Here is an 11,497-nt window from a genome sequence, read left to right as displayed (position 1 = left end):
CCCTTAACTCTGCCTTTCAAAGAAATAAATCTTTACAAATATTAAATCAGAAGAAAGCAATCAGGGAGAGGAGTAACAACCACAAGGGAACAGCTGAAAGTCCTCACCGCGGGTGACTTGATTACACAGCTGGAAACGCGGAGAGACTCCAGGGCACACTGCCGCCTGCAGTAAGAGATCTGGTATCGCAGCGGCTGACAACGGAAGCGAAAGGCAGCGGACTTCAGATACGCCAACAGGACATGGAGAAACTAGGGGAAGAGGACTCCTACTTACTACAGCAAAAAAAAAAAAAAAAAAAAAAAAGATACCCGCTGAGAAACTACAAACCACATCCCCACAAACGCGAAGGCAGGCTTAAACCGGAAGCAAGTGCACGCTGCCTAGTGTGGGAAGGCCCCGCAGCCCAGATCCCGTCTGATGCAGACACAGCCGGGTTTTTCCTGAGCCGAGGAAGTGACCCCAAGCCTGGACAATGCTCAGAACAGAGGAACCGATGCAGGTACGGAGATGGAGATGGCTGGGGCCAGAGGAAGAGCCCCAGGAAGCTTGTTGGCATCCCCTCCTCCAGGGTCGCCCCAGGACCCCCCACCCCTGCAGCAATGCCACAGGCTGAAAATGCCCAACGGGGCTGCTGACTGCATCCTGCAGAGACCTGGGGCCAGCTGCACCGTCCGCCCAGCAAAGTCCCCTGCAGCACCTGGGGCCAGCTGCACCGTCCGCCCAGCAAAGTCCCCTGCAGCACCTGGGGCCAGCTGCACCATCTGCCCAGCAAAGTCCCCTGCAGCACCTGGGGCCGGCTGCACCGTCCGTCCAGCAAAGTCCCCTCAGCTGACGCTGCCACTCCCAGCCTGCACCGGATGCCACGGCGCTTCTGAGGCTTCCTACACGTTCCTGGAAATCTCTGCCAGTTCCTGGAAAATTCAGTCTGAAGCACTGCCCACAGCGCCCCCAGACCCTACAGAGGGATGACCCCAAACCTCGTGGTTGCATCCCTCTTGGGTGTGTGCTTTTGCTTTGCCAACAAATCTTACTCCTCTGCAACCCTTCTCTATGTCTCCTCTTCACATTTTTTTTTTCCAACAGGCAGAGTGGACAGTGAGAGAGACAGAGAGAAAGGTCTTCCTTTTGCCGTTGGTTCACCCTCCAATGGCTGCCGCGGCTGGCGTGCTGTGGCCGGCGCACCGCGCTGATCTGATGGCAGGAGCCAGGTACTTCTCCTGGTCTCCCATGGGGTGCAGGGCCCAAGCACTTGGGCCATCCTCCACTGCATTCCCTGGCCACAGCAGAGAGCTGGCCTGGAAGAGGGGCAACCGGGACAGAATCTGGCACCCTGACCGGGACTAGAACCCGGTGTGCCGGCGCCGCAAGGTGGAGGATTAGCCTAGTGAGCCGCGGTGCCGGCCCACATTGATTCTTGCATGGGCCCCACTAGGCATCGAAACCAAGCAGTAACCTTTATAGTTAAACGTGTGAGTGTTGCTTTGGCACATGTACAGACAGGCTGGGCTGGGGACCAGACTGGAAGATCTGGAAGGAGAATGCAGATTGGCTGAGGACAGCTCTGCCAGCAAGGGACGAAAAACGGACTGGAAGAGGTGCAAGGCGGCGGGTCTGTTTCCCCTGCTGTAGACAGGACGATCTCCAAATGGGTCAGAGATTCAAATGCACAGTACATGAATGAAGTAGGCAGGCAGGAGGAGACAGTGGAATTCCTCTAGGCCTGGTAACATCATTGAATGCAATAGGGCCACGGCCCAGGGCGCCTGGGAGCAATCTGGGATGTGGCCTTTGGAGCAAAGATTTTTTTTAAAACTTTGATTTAATGAATATAATTTCCAAAGAACAGCTTATAGATTACAATGGCTTCCCCTCCCATTACTTCCCCCCCCACCCGCTCTCTCTCCCCTTCCATTCACATCAAGATTCATTTTCAATTATCTTTATATACAGAAGATCAGTTTAGCATATATTAAGTAAAGATTTCAACAGTTTGCACCCACACAGAAACACAAAGTGAAAAATACTGTTTGAGAACTAATTATAGCATTAAATCACAATGTACAGCACACTAAGGACAGAGATCCTACATGAGGAGTAAGTGCGCAGTGACTCCTTTTGTTGACTTAACAATTTGACACTCTTGTTTATGGCATCAGTAATCACCCTAGGCTCTTGTCATGAGCTGCCAAGGCTATGGAAGCCTTTTGAGTTCACTGACTCTGATCTTTAGACAAGGTCATAGTCAAAGTGGAAGTTCTCTCCTCCCTTCAGAGAAAGGTACCTCCTTGTTTGTTTGTTTGTTTTGCCAGAGTGTCTTGGCTTTCCATGCCTAAAATACTCTCATGGGCTTTTCAGCCGGTGACTTGATCAGCCCTTGTCCTGACTGTTGATGAACAACTTAATACTTTATCCCTTTTAGTATTTTTTTCTGTTTGTTCTACTTAATACTATTGGTTGAACTCTGTAATTCACAATTATTCTTTTTTTTTTTTTTTTTTTGACAGGCAGAGTGGACAGTGAGAGAGAGAGACAGAGAGAAAGGTCTTCCTTTTTTGCCATTGGTTCACCCTCCAATGGCCGCCATGGCTGGCGTGCTGCAGCCGGCGCACTGCGCTGATCCGATGGCAGGAGCCAGGTGCTTCTCCTGGTCTCCCATGGGGTGCAGGGCCCAAGCACTTGGGCCATCCTCCACTGCACTCCCGGGCCACAGCAGAGAGCTGGCCTGGAAGAGGGGCAACCGGGAAAGAATCCGGCACCCTGACCAGGACTAGAACCCGGTGTGCCGGCGCCGCTAGGTGGAGGATTAGCCTATTGAGCCATGGCGCCAGCCCACAATTATTCTTAGGTGTTGAAACTTAACTGAAAAGTGATCCCTGTTAAATATAAGAGTGGGAATAAGAGAGGGAGGAGATGTACAATTTGGGACACGCTCAATCGGACCTGCCCCAAATGGTGGAGTTAGAAATGTGCCAGGAGATTCCAATACAATCCCATCAAGGTTGCATGTACCAATGCCATCTCACCAGTCCAAGTGATCAATTTCAGTTCACAATAGATCATAATCAGAGAACTAAGAATCAAAGGAATCACATAAACAAGACTAGTGTCTGCTAATACTGATAGAATAAAAAAGGGAGAGAACAATCCAACATGGGAAGCAGGATACACAGCAGACTCATAGAATGGCAGATGTTCTAAACAGCACTCTGGCCTCAGAATCAGCCCTTAAGGCATTCGGATCCAGCTGGAGCAAAGATTTTATTACTGGCTGGAAGGAGACTGGACAAAGCGACTCGAATCTGCCTACCCCAATCAGGGGCTAGGGGAAAGCCTTTTGGATTGGGTAGGGAGAGCTTATCTGAGAAGTGCTGGCAGGTTCTCACTAGAAGATCTTGAAGTCAGGCTAGCCTGACACATTCATGCCCCAAAGAGCTCTTCTAAGAAAGTAGACACTTTAAAAACTTTCCGATCAGGGGCCTGAGTGGTGGTGCAGAGAGTTACGTCATCGGCTGTGACACCAGCATCTCATACCAGAGTGCTGGTTTGAGTCCCTGGGGCTCCACTTCCAATCCAGCTTCCTGCTAGTGTACCTGGGAGGTAGCAGGTGTTCTCGGATCCCTCTCACCCACATGGGAGGTTTTTTGTTTCTTTTTAAAAATATTTATTTTAAAGGCAGACTTACAGGACAGGGGAGAGATCTTCTATCCACTGGTTCACTCCCCAAATGGCAGCAACAGCCGTGACCAGGCTGGGTCAAAGCCAGGAGCCTGGAATTCCATCTGGGTTTCCCAGGTGGCTGCAAGGGCCCAAGCACTTGGACCATCTTCCACTGCTTTCCTGGAATTGGATTGGAAGTAGCATCCATATGGGATGCTGGTGTTGTGGACAACAGCTCAACCCACCATGCCACAACACCAGCCCCAACATGGAGTTTCTTTAAAAGCATTCATAGCAAAAAGATTATTAAACAAAGAAAAAAGACAAGTGACAAAACTGGAAAATATATTTGCAACGTAGAAGGTATTTATTGGCCTGATTACGAAAAGCTTCTAGGCCGGCGCCGCGGCTCACTAGGTTAATCCTCCGCCTTGCGGCGCCGGCACACCGGGTTCTAGTCCCGGTTGGGGTGCCAGATTCTGTCCCAGTCGCCCCTCTTCCAGGCCAGCTCTCTGCTATGGCCAGGGAGTGCAGTGGAGGATGGCCCAAGTGCTTGGGCCCTGCACCCCATGGGAGGCCAGGATAAGTACCTGGCTCCTGCCATCGGATCAGCGCGGTGTGCTGGCCGCAGCAGCCATTGGAGGGTGAACCAACGGCAAAGGAAGTCCTTTCTCTCTGTCTCTCTCTCACTGTCCACTCTGCCTGTCAAAAAAAAAAAAGCTTCTAAAAATTGGGGAATTATTAGAACTTTGTAAGCAAAGAAAGCCAATGGTGCTGAATTTCCCGCAAAAGAGAAGCACAAAGCTACATTGCACAGAAGGTCTGTTTCTTACACACACGACGAGGAGAGAAACCCGAAACTTTGGCAGCGTATGGTGTCTTTGAGGAGACAAGCACTGGCATGGATGGTGGGAGGGATGCCAAATGGTACATCCCTGTGGACCGAAATGTGGCAACACCAAAGAGACACCATTTCCGTTTGTGCTCTGCCTTGGGAATCCCTGTTCTGGGATGCATCCTAGGAAGATGACAAACAGTGTGTGCACGAGGCAAGCCCCGCAGGGGCACATGGGACTGCCAACGGCCCCGTGTCCACTGCTTGGGGGCTGGCCAAACGCGCAACGATGCCTGCATCAGTGGCTCAGCTGTCCCAGGGCACACACATTCCCAGCCCAGATGCAGGTACCTCTACAAGAAGCAAATGCTGGTTTAAGCAGTCTCCCAACCATCTAGGAAGTGTGTACTAAAACGCCTTTTATTTATCATACATTTTGCCCAAACTGGGAGAGGAAAGCAAAGCCATACGTTCTCCCTCGCATGTGGAAGCTGATGCTGTGAACATAGAGCAGTGAATGTGATGACAGGTGGAGGGGCAGGAGGTCAGGAGAAGTGTTAACAGTGGACACCAGGCTGTGCCATGGCTCACTAGGCTAATCCTCCGCCTGCAGCACTGGCACCCCGGGTTCTAGTCCCAGTTGGGGCGCCAGTTCTGTCCCGGTCACTCCTCTTCCAGTCCAGCTCTCTGTTGTGGCCCGGGAGTGCAGTGGAGGATGGCCCAAGTGCTTGGGCCCTGCACCCCATGGGAGACCAGGAGGAAGCACCTGGCTCCGGGCTTCAGATTGGTGCAGCGCCAGCCGTAGCAGCCATTTGGAGAGTGAACCAACAGAAGGAAGACCTTTGTCTCTGTCTCTCTCTCTCACTGTCCACTCTGCCTGTCAAAAAAAAAAAAAAATAGTGGGCACCAGATGGCGGTCCCAGGGAAGGAATAAGTTCCTGGTCTGCACGGCTTGCTGGGGTGACTGTAGATCACTCCAGGCTCCAATCGCAGTGCAGTGATGCACACGGGGAAGCCTTAATGCCCTGACTTTGTCAGGCACGTTTTCTACATATATACAGTTAGAACATTAATACTACACACAAATCTAAATTAGAATATCGCGGCCCAGGACCCTGCCTGAGAGCCTGTGCTAATCAGCGGGTTTCCCACCGGGACCCCGGCCGCCAAAGCCCATTCTCTACCAGTCCTTTTAGCGTTCACTCGTTCTTCATTCGCCGGCTCACCGGAGCAGCTGGCGCTGATGAGCGTTACGGAGCCATGATGAGGAGAGCCCGCTCGGATTGCCGCCCGGCACGCAGAGCTGCTCACCCCACGGCTTCCCGGTAAAGCCAGGGAACCTGCCGTTCTCGCGGCTTCCCAGGTGGCACTGAGGCCGGCCCACGGGGAGAGGAAAACCCAACCTGGAGAGCCCTGCTTCCAAGATTACCCAGCACTTCCCAAGCCACCTCCGGGGCGGGGAAGACACTTTATCATCACCTGAGGAAAGCCCCAGAGAGCAGGGTCGCCAGGGGGTCCTGGTTCCCCGAATAACACAACCTTGACTGCTTCCACCCTGCTGCTGAGATGTGGTGGGAAACCCCAGGGAGGACTGCCCTTCTGCCCGAGTTGCTGTTAGCCTGGCTGATCCAGAGTCTGGGAGGGTTTTTTCCCTCCACCTATTAGTGATTTTTGTCTAATTTGGCAAACCCACTGCTCCCTTGCACTCTGCACTGCTAAGTTTTCCTTCTACAAGTTCTGTCTCCGGCTCTCCCATCAACAGGGAGGTGTGAGACCAAGCCTGGGCCGTGGGGGTAATGGGAGCCTCCTCCTTCCTCTCCATCATACCCCAAGTGGGGCACAGGGTCGTGGGCACAGGTCACCCCGTGGGATGCTCCAGATGTGTCCGAGGGCAGCGGGACCCAGGGCTCATCCTCCATCAGAGCTCCACACGCCCAAGCTCTTCTCTTGCTCATCCTTCTGGATCGAAGGGGCGGGAGGAGTTCCTTCAACAAGTGGAGGCACCTGTGGAGCCCAGCCTTGTAGCCCATTAACTCCAAGCACAGGGTGCTCAGGGCTTTCAAGTCCCTGTGATGTAGAGGGATAAGGAGGCTGTCCTGGCCAATAGGAAGGCAGGCTGTCACTACCCCGGCCAATAGGAAGGCAGGCTGTCACTGCCCCGGCCAATAGGAAGCCAGGATGTCAGCTGCCGGATGCCCCAGAGCCTATAAGAGCTTCGGCAAGGAACGGGCTCAGTGCTTTTTTCTTTCAGCTTTGAGAGACAGTTTTGACAGGAAGGAGCCAGGAAGCCTAATTCCTTCTGGGGTGAGTGAGTTTTTTTCCTTATTATTATGTTTTCCCTCTGTTTACCTACTATTTTCCGTGTTGACCCATTTTCTTAATGGCCGCAAAGACAGATCCATTGGTTCACCAAACCCAAACAGACCTGTACTGAAAATGCCAAGACCAGCGATTCCACTCTGAAAGTGACCGGCCCTCCTGGATGAAAGTCCTTGCCGGCCTCTGTCTCTCAAGGGGGGGGCTCTACATTCGCAGATTCTCTTCTAGCTCTGAGACTTTTGCTAGCCAAGAGAGAGGCAGAGCCGGAAGAGATCCCCAGACCCACCGGGAGATGGAGTCGGGCCTCCTGGTATTCGGAGACGACGGCGAAATAGCCGAGGATGCCAAGGAGAACTGGGCGGCACCAGCCCAGGAGGAAGTGGGAGTTCACAAGCCCCGCTGCACCCTGTGGCCCCGCCAGGGAGTTTGGGCAGCGCTCGGGGCACCTCTTGCTGGTTTCTGAAGACTGGTTCACTGGCAGCTTTGGCTGGGTTTTCTTTTTTCTAAGTTTCATTTATTTATTTGGAAGGCAGAGTGACAGAGACAGAGGTCTTCCATCTGCTGATTCACTCCCCACATGGCAGCGGCAGCCAGGGCACTGCAGGCTACAGCCAAGAGCCGGGAACTGCACCCAGGACTGGCAGGGACCCAAGCCCTTGGGCCATCTTCTGCCGCTTCCCAGGCACCTTAGCAGGAGTCTGCATTGGAAGTGGAGCAGCTGGAACTCGAACCCGCACTCTCATTTGAGATGCCAGCATCTCGTGTGGTGTTTTAACCTGCTGCACCACAAGGCCAGCCCCTGGGTGAGTTTTCCCAACCCAGCGAAATCTCAGTTTTCTCTTTTGCACAGTGGAGTAGAAAGGATCAGGTGACAGGAATCTTGTGGAAATTTAAAGTGAGTCTGAGTGGTTAAGATTCTACCACTGAGCCAGACGGAGAGTAAGCTCAAATGTTTTTTAAAGATTTATTTATTAATTTGAAAGTCAGAGTTACACAGAGAGAGAAGCAGCAGACAGAGAAGTCTTCCATCCGATGGTTCACTCCCCAGATGGCCACAATAGCCAGAGCTGCGCCAATCCGAAGCCAAGACCAGGAATTTCTTCCAGGTCTCCCACGTGGGTGCAGGGTCCCAAGGACTTGGGCCACCTTCCGCTGCTTTCCCAGGCCACAGCAGAGAGCTGGATCGGAAGTGGAGCAGCCGGGTCTCAAACCAGCACCCATATGGGATGCCGGTGCTTCAGGCCAGGGCATTAACCCGCTGTGCCATAGCGCCGGCCCCCTTGAATGTTTATCCATTAGGATAGCTAGTATTTTTTTTAAGTTACAAGTGTTGGCAAGAACGTGGAGGACGTGGAATGGCAGTGTGTCGCTGACAGGAAATGGGGTAGGGAATGCAGGGTAGCAGTTCTGCACAGAGTTAAGCATACACTGCCCGTGCAGGAGGGCAGGTCCAGCCCAGGGATATACACAGTGGGACTGCAAGCCGGGACTCGAACGCTGTACACCATTGCTCACAATTAGCCAAAGGGTGGAAAGAATCCACATACCCGTGGAGAGCTAAGTGAGAAATCTGGCACACACAGAATGCAGTACAACTCCCTCTTCAGAAGGGCTGCGGTACAGATCCGTGGTGGAGCACGGGGAACCTTGAAACCTCACACTGGGTGACGCAAGGCAGACACGAAAGGACAAATATTGCACGCGCCCGTCTGCTATGAGGCACCTAGAACAGTCCAAACCAGAGACAGCGGTCAGCATAAGCCACCACCTGCGACACCGGCATCCCACGTGGGCGCTGGTTCAAGTCCCGGCTGCTCCTCTTCCTATGCAGCCCCCTGCTAATGATCTCGGGACAGAAGACGGCCCCTGCTGCCCACGTGGGACACCTGGAAGAAGCTCCTGGCTTTGGCCTGGCCCAACCCCAGTTGTTGTTGCCATTTGAGAAGTGAAGCAGCGGATCAACGGTCTCTCTGTCTCTCCTTCTCTCTGTAACTCTGCCTTTCAAATAAGTACATCTTTAAAAAAAAATCAGAAAGTAGAACAGAGATTACCAGGGAGTGGGGGGCGAAAGACGTGGAGAGCAAGGAGATGCCGTTTAATGGGTTCAGAGTTTCTGTGCAGAATGATGGAAGGGCCCTGGAAATGCATCGTGCTGACAGTCGCACAAAGCAAGTGACCTTAGCGCCAATGAGCTGCTTAAAAACGATTAAAATGGCGTTTTATCTTATACAGAGCATCATTTTAAAACAAATAATTTGAAATAACGCATCACGTTGCATTGTTTTACTGTGTTTATTTGTAAATTAAGATAAATTTTAAATAGTTTCTTGAATGTGCGCCATGTGAAAATACACACCGTGGGACCGCGATGAGAAAGTCCGCAGACGTGAGTTACAGGGAGCGCCTCACTGAGAAGTCAAAGCTCAGTCTGCGTGCCGGCTGTCTCCCAGCAGCCAGGTCCTCGGCCACAGCACCATCTCCTGCAATGCCTCCGCCCCCTTCTCCCCTCTCAGTCTCCTCCTGCTCAGCCCCCAGAGAGCCTCAGCCTGCGTCACACGAGGGCCCTGAGTCCTGCTTGAGTCTCCTCCAAGCTCTCGCTCCGCTGACCTTCTCCGTGCAAGGGGCGGCTGCCAGGACGTCCCCTCTCCGATTCCATGCTGCCGCGCTGGCTTCTCCACCCTCCACCTCCTCCGCTGCTCGCCAGGAGACCTCCACACGCTGGTGTGCCCAGATCCAGCTTTGGACACCTTCCCTCTTCTTCCTGAACCCACACTTCGGTGGCCTTGCTTCCTCTCTGTGATTTAATCCCAAAGAAAGCACTAAGGCCCTGTCTCCAGTCCAGGCTTCTCTCTTGAATTCCAGCTCCCTGCTTGGCATCTCCGTTTCATAAGGAATAGGCTGCTTTAAATGTCCACAACTCAGGCCGGTGCCGTGGCTCACTAGGCTAATCCTCCGCCTTGCGGTGCCGGCACACCGGGTTCTAGTCCCGGATGGGGCACCGGATTCTGTCCTGGTTGCCCCTCTTCCAGGCTAGCTCTCTGCTGTGGCCCGGGAGTGCAGTGGAGGATGGCCCAGGTGCTTGGGCCCTGCACCTGCATGGGAGACCAGGAGAAGCACCTGGCTCCTGGCTCCTGTCATCGGATCAGCATGGTGCACCGGCCGCAGCGCACTGGCCCCGGCGGCCATTGGAGGGTGAACCAACGGCAAAAGGAAGACCTTTCTCTCTGTCTCTCTCTCTCTCACTGTCCACTCTGCCTGTCAAAAAAAAAAAAATGTCCACAACTCAGCTCTTGAAGCCCATGGTTTGGTCTTCCACATTTCCAGTAATGGCAGCAGCAGCCTTCTGCTAGCCCAGGCTGATAAATCCTTGCACACATGGTGGCCACTCCCTCTCTCTTACACCTTACACCTGAGGAAATCATCGGCAAGCCCTCGTGGCTCTGACTGCGTTTATAGAAAATAGCTAGGATGTGTAAGTCCGTAGGAACAGAAGGCAAGTTGGTGATGGCCAGAGGTTAGGGGTGGAGAGTGGAGGCTTAGTGGGCGTGCACTATCGTATGGGATGTGTGCTTAATGACAGGGACTTGTTCCCGGAAACACATTGTTAGTCACTGTGCCAGCATCACAGGCGGCACTTCCGCGGACTAAGGCGGCTACAGCGCCACCTGCTGAGACAATCTCAGGAGACCACCACAAAGACAACGTCCCCTGCTGGCCAAGTGTCACCCTGTGGCACACGCCTGTAGATGGAATTGCCGGCTGTATACAACATCGTGAATGACCAAGCAGCACTGGATTGTACAGTTTCAAATGGCCCACTTCATGTCACGTGAGTTTTGCCTCAATACCAACATCTCATTGACTTGCTCTTCGATGGCCCGTTCTCAACACTTCCACCGTTACCACCCATCTGGGTCACCACCCCGGGCTTCCTGTCAGGCTTCCTGCTTCCACCTCATTCTCGGATCAGGAGCCGAAAAGGCTGTGCAGAGGACAATTCCGTGTGGGTCTTCTCAAGGCCGCCAGTGGCTCCTGCCTCAGAGGAGAGCAAAGCTACCAAAAGCGTCCTCACTGCTCTCGGCTTCCCCATCCTCTGGCTCCCACACCGGCTCCCTTCCTGCTTCTCAGACATCTCCAGGCACACTCTGACCTCCGTGCCTCGATGAGTGCCCCTCCGTCTCATGGGACTCTTCCGTCTGACATCCACAGGGCCCGCCCACGGCCTCCTCACCTGCTGCCGGCCTTGGCTCAGGTGTCCCTGTTTCCGTGGACACTTTATCAGCCTTTCGCGAAGGGCAGCATCCTTTCTCTTGCTTCCAGTTCCCTTTCTTGGCTTTCTTTTCTCCGCCGTGTGTGTCCCCTTTGGGGTGCCCTGAAATGCCGGCTCCCCAAGGGCAAGGATGTCCTGTGTTCTTTGCTAAAGTAGACAGCGTGACACCTACTCAACATCGAAACGTTTGAGTGAGGGAACAGGCAGCGACTGTTCTATGACCTGGATGGGTTTCGCCAAACAGAGTAATGTAATCCTATATTATAAAGTGTAATGTACTAACACCTGCGGGGTGATGCACTGGGAGGCGATTAGGTTGTGACGGTGGGTTTGTTCTCTTTCTCGTGTCGCGTCTCCGCAGGTCTCGGGTCTCTCTGATCGGCTGTCTTTGTGCTGCCTGGCCTGGAGCGAGG

This window comes from Oryctolagus cuniculus, chromosome 18 (genome assembly GCF_964237555.1).
Source record: "Oryctolagus cuniculus chromosome 18, mOryCun1.1, whole genome shotgun sequence".
Lineage (NCBI taxonomy): Eukaryota > Metazoa > Chordata > Mammalia > Lagomorpha > Leporidae > Oryctolagus > Oryctolagus cuniculus.
Note: the sequence above shows the minus strand (reverse complement) of the source record.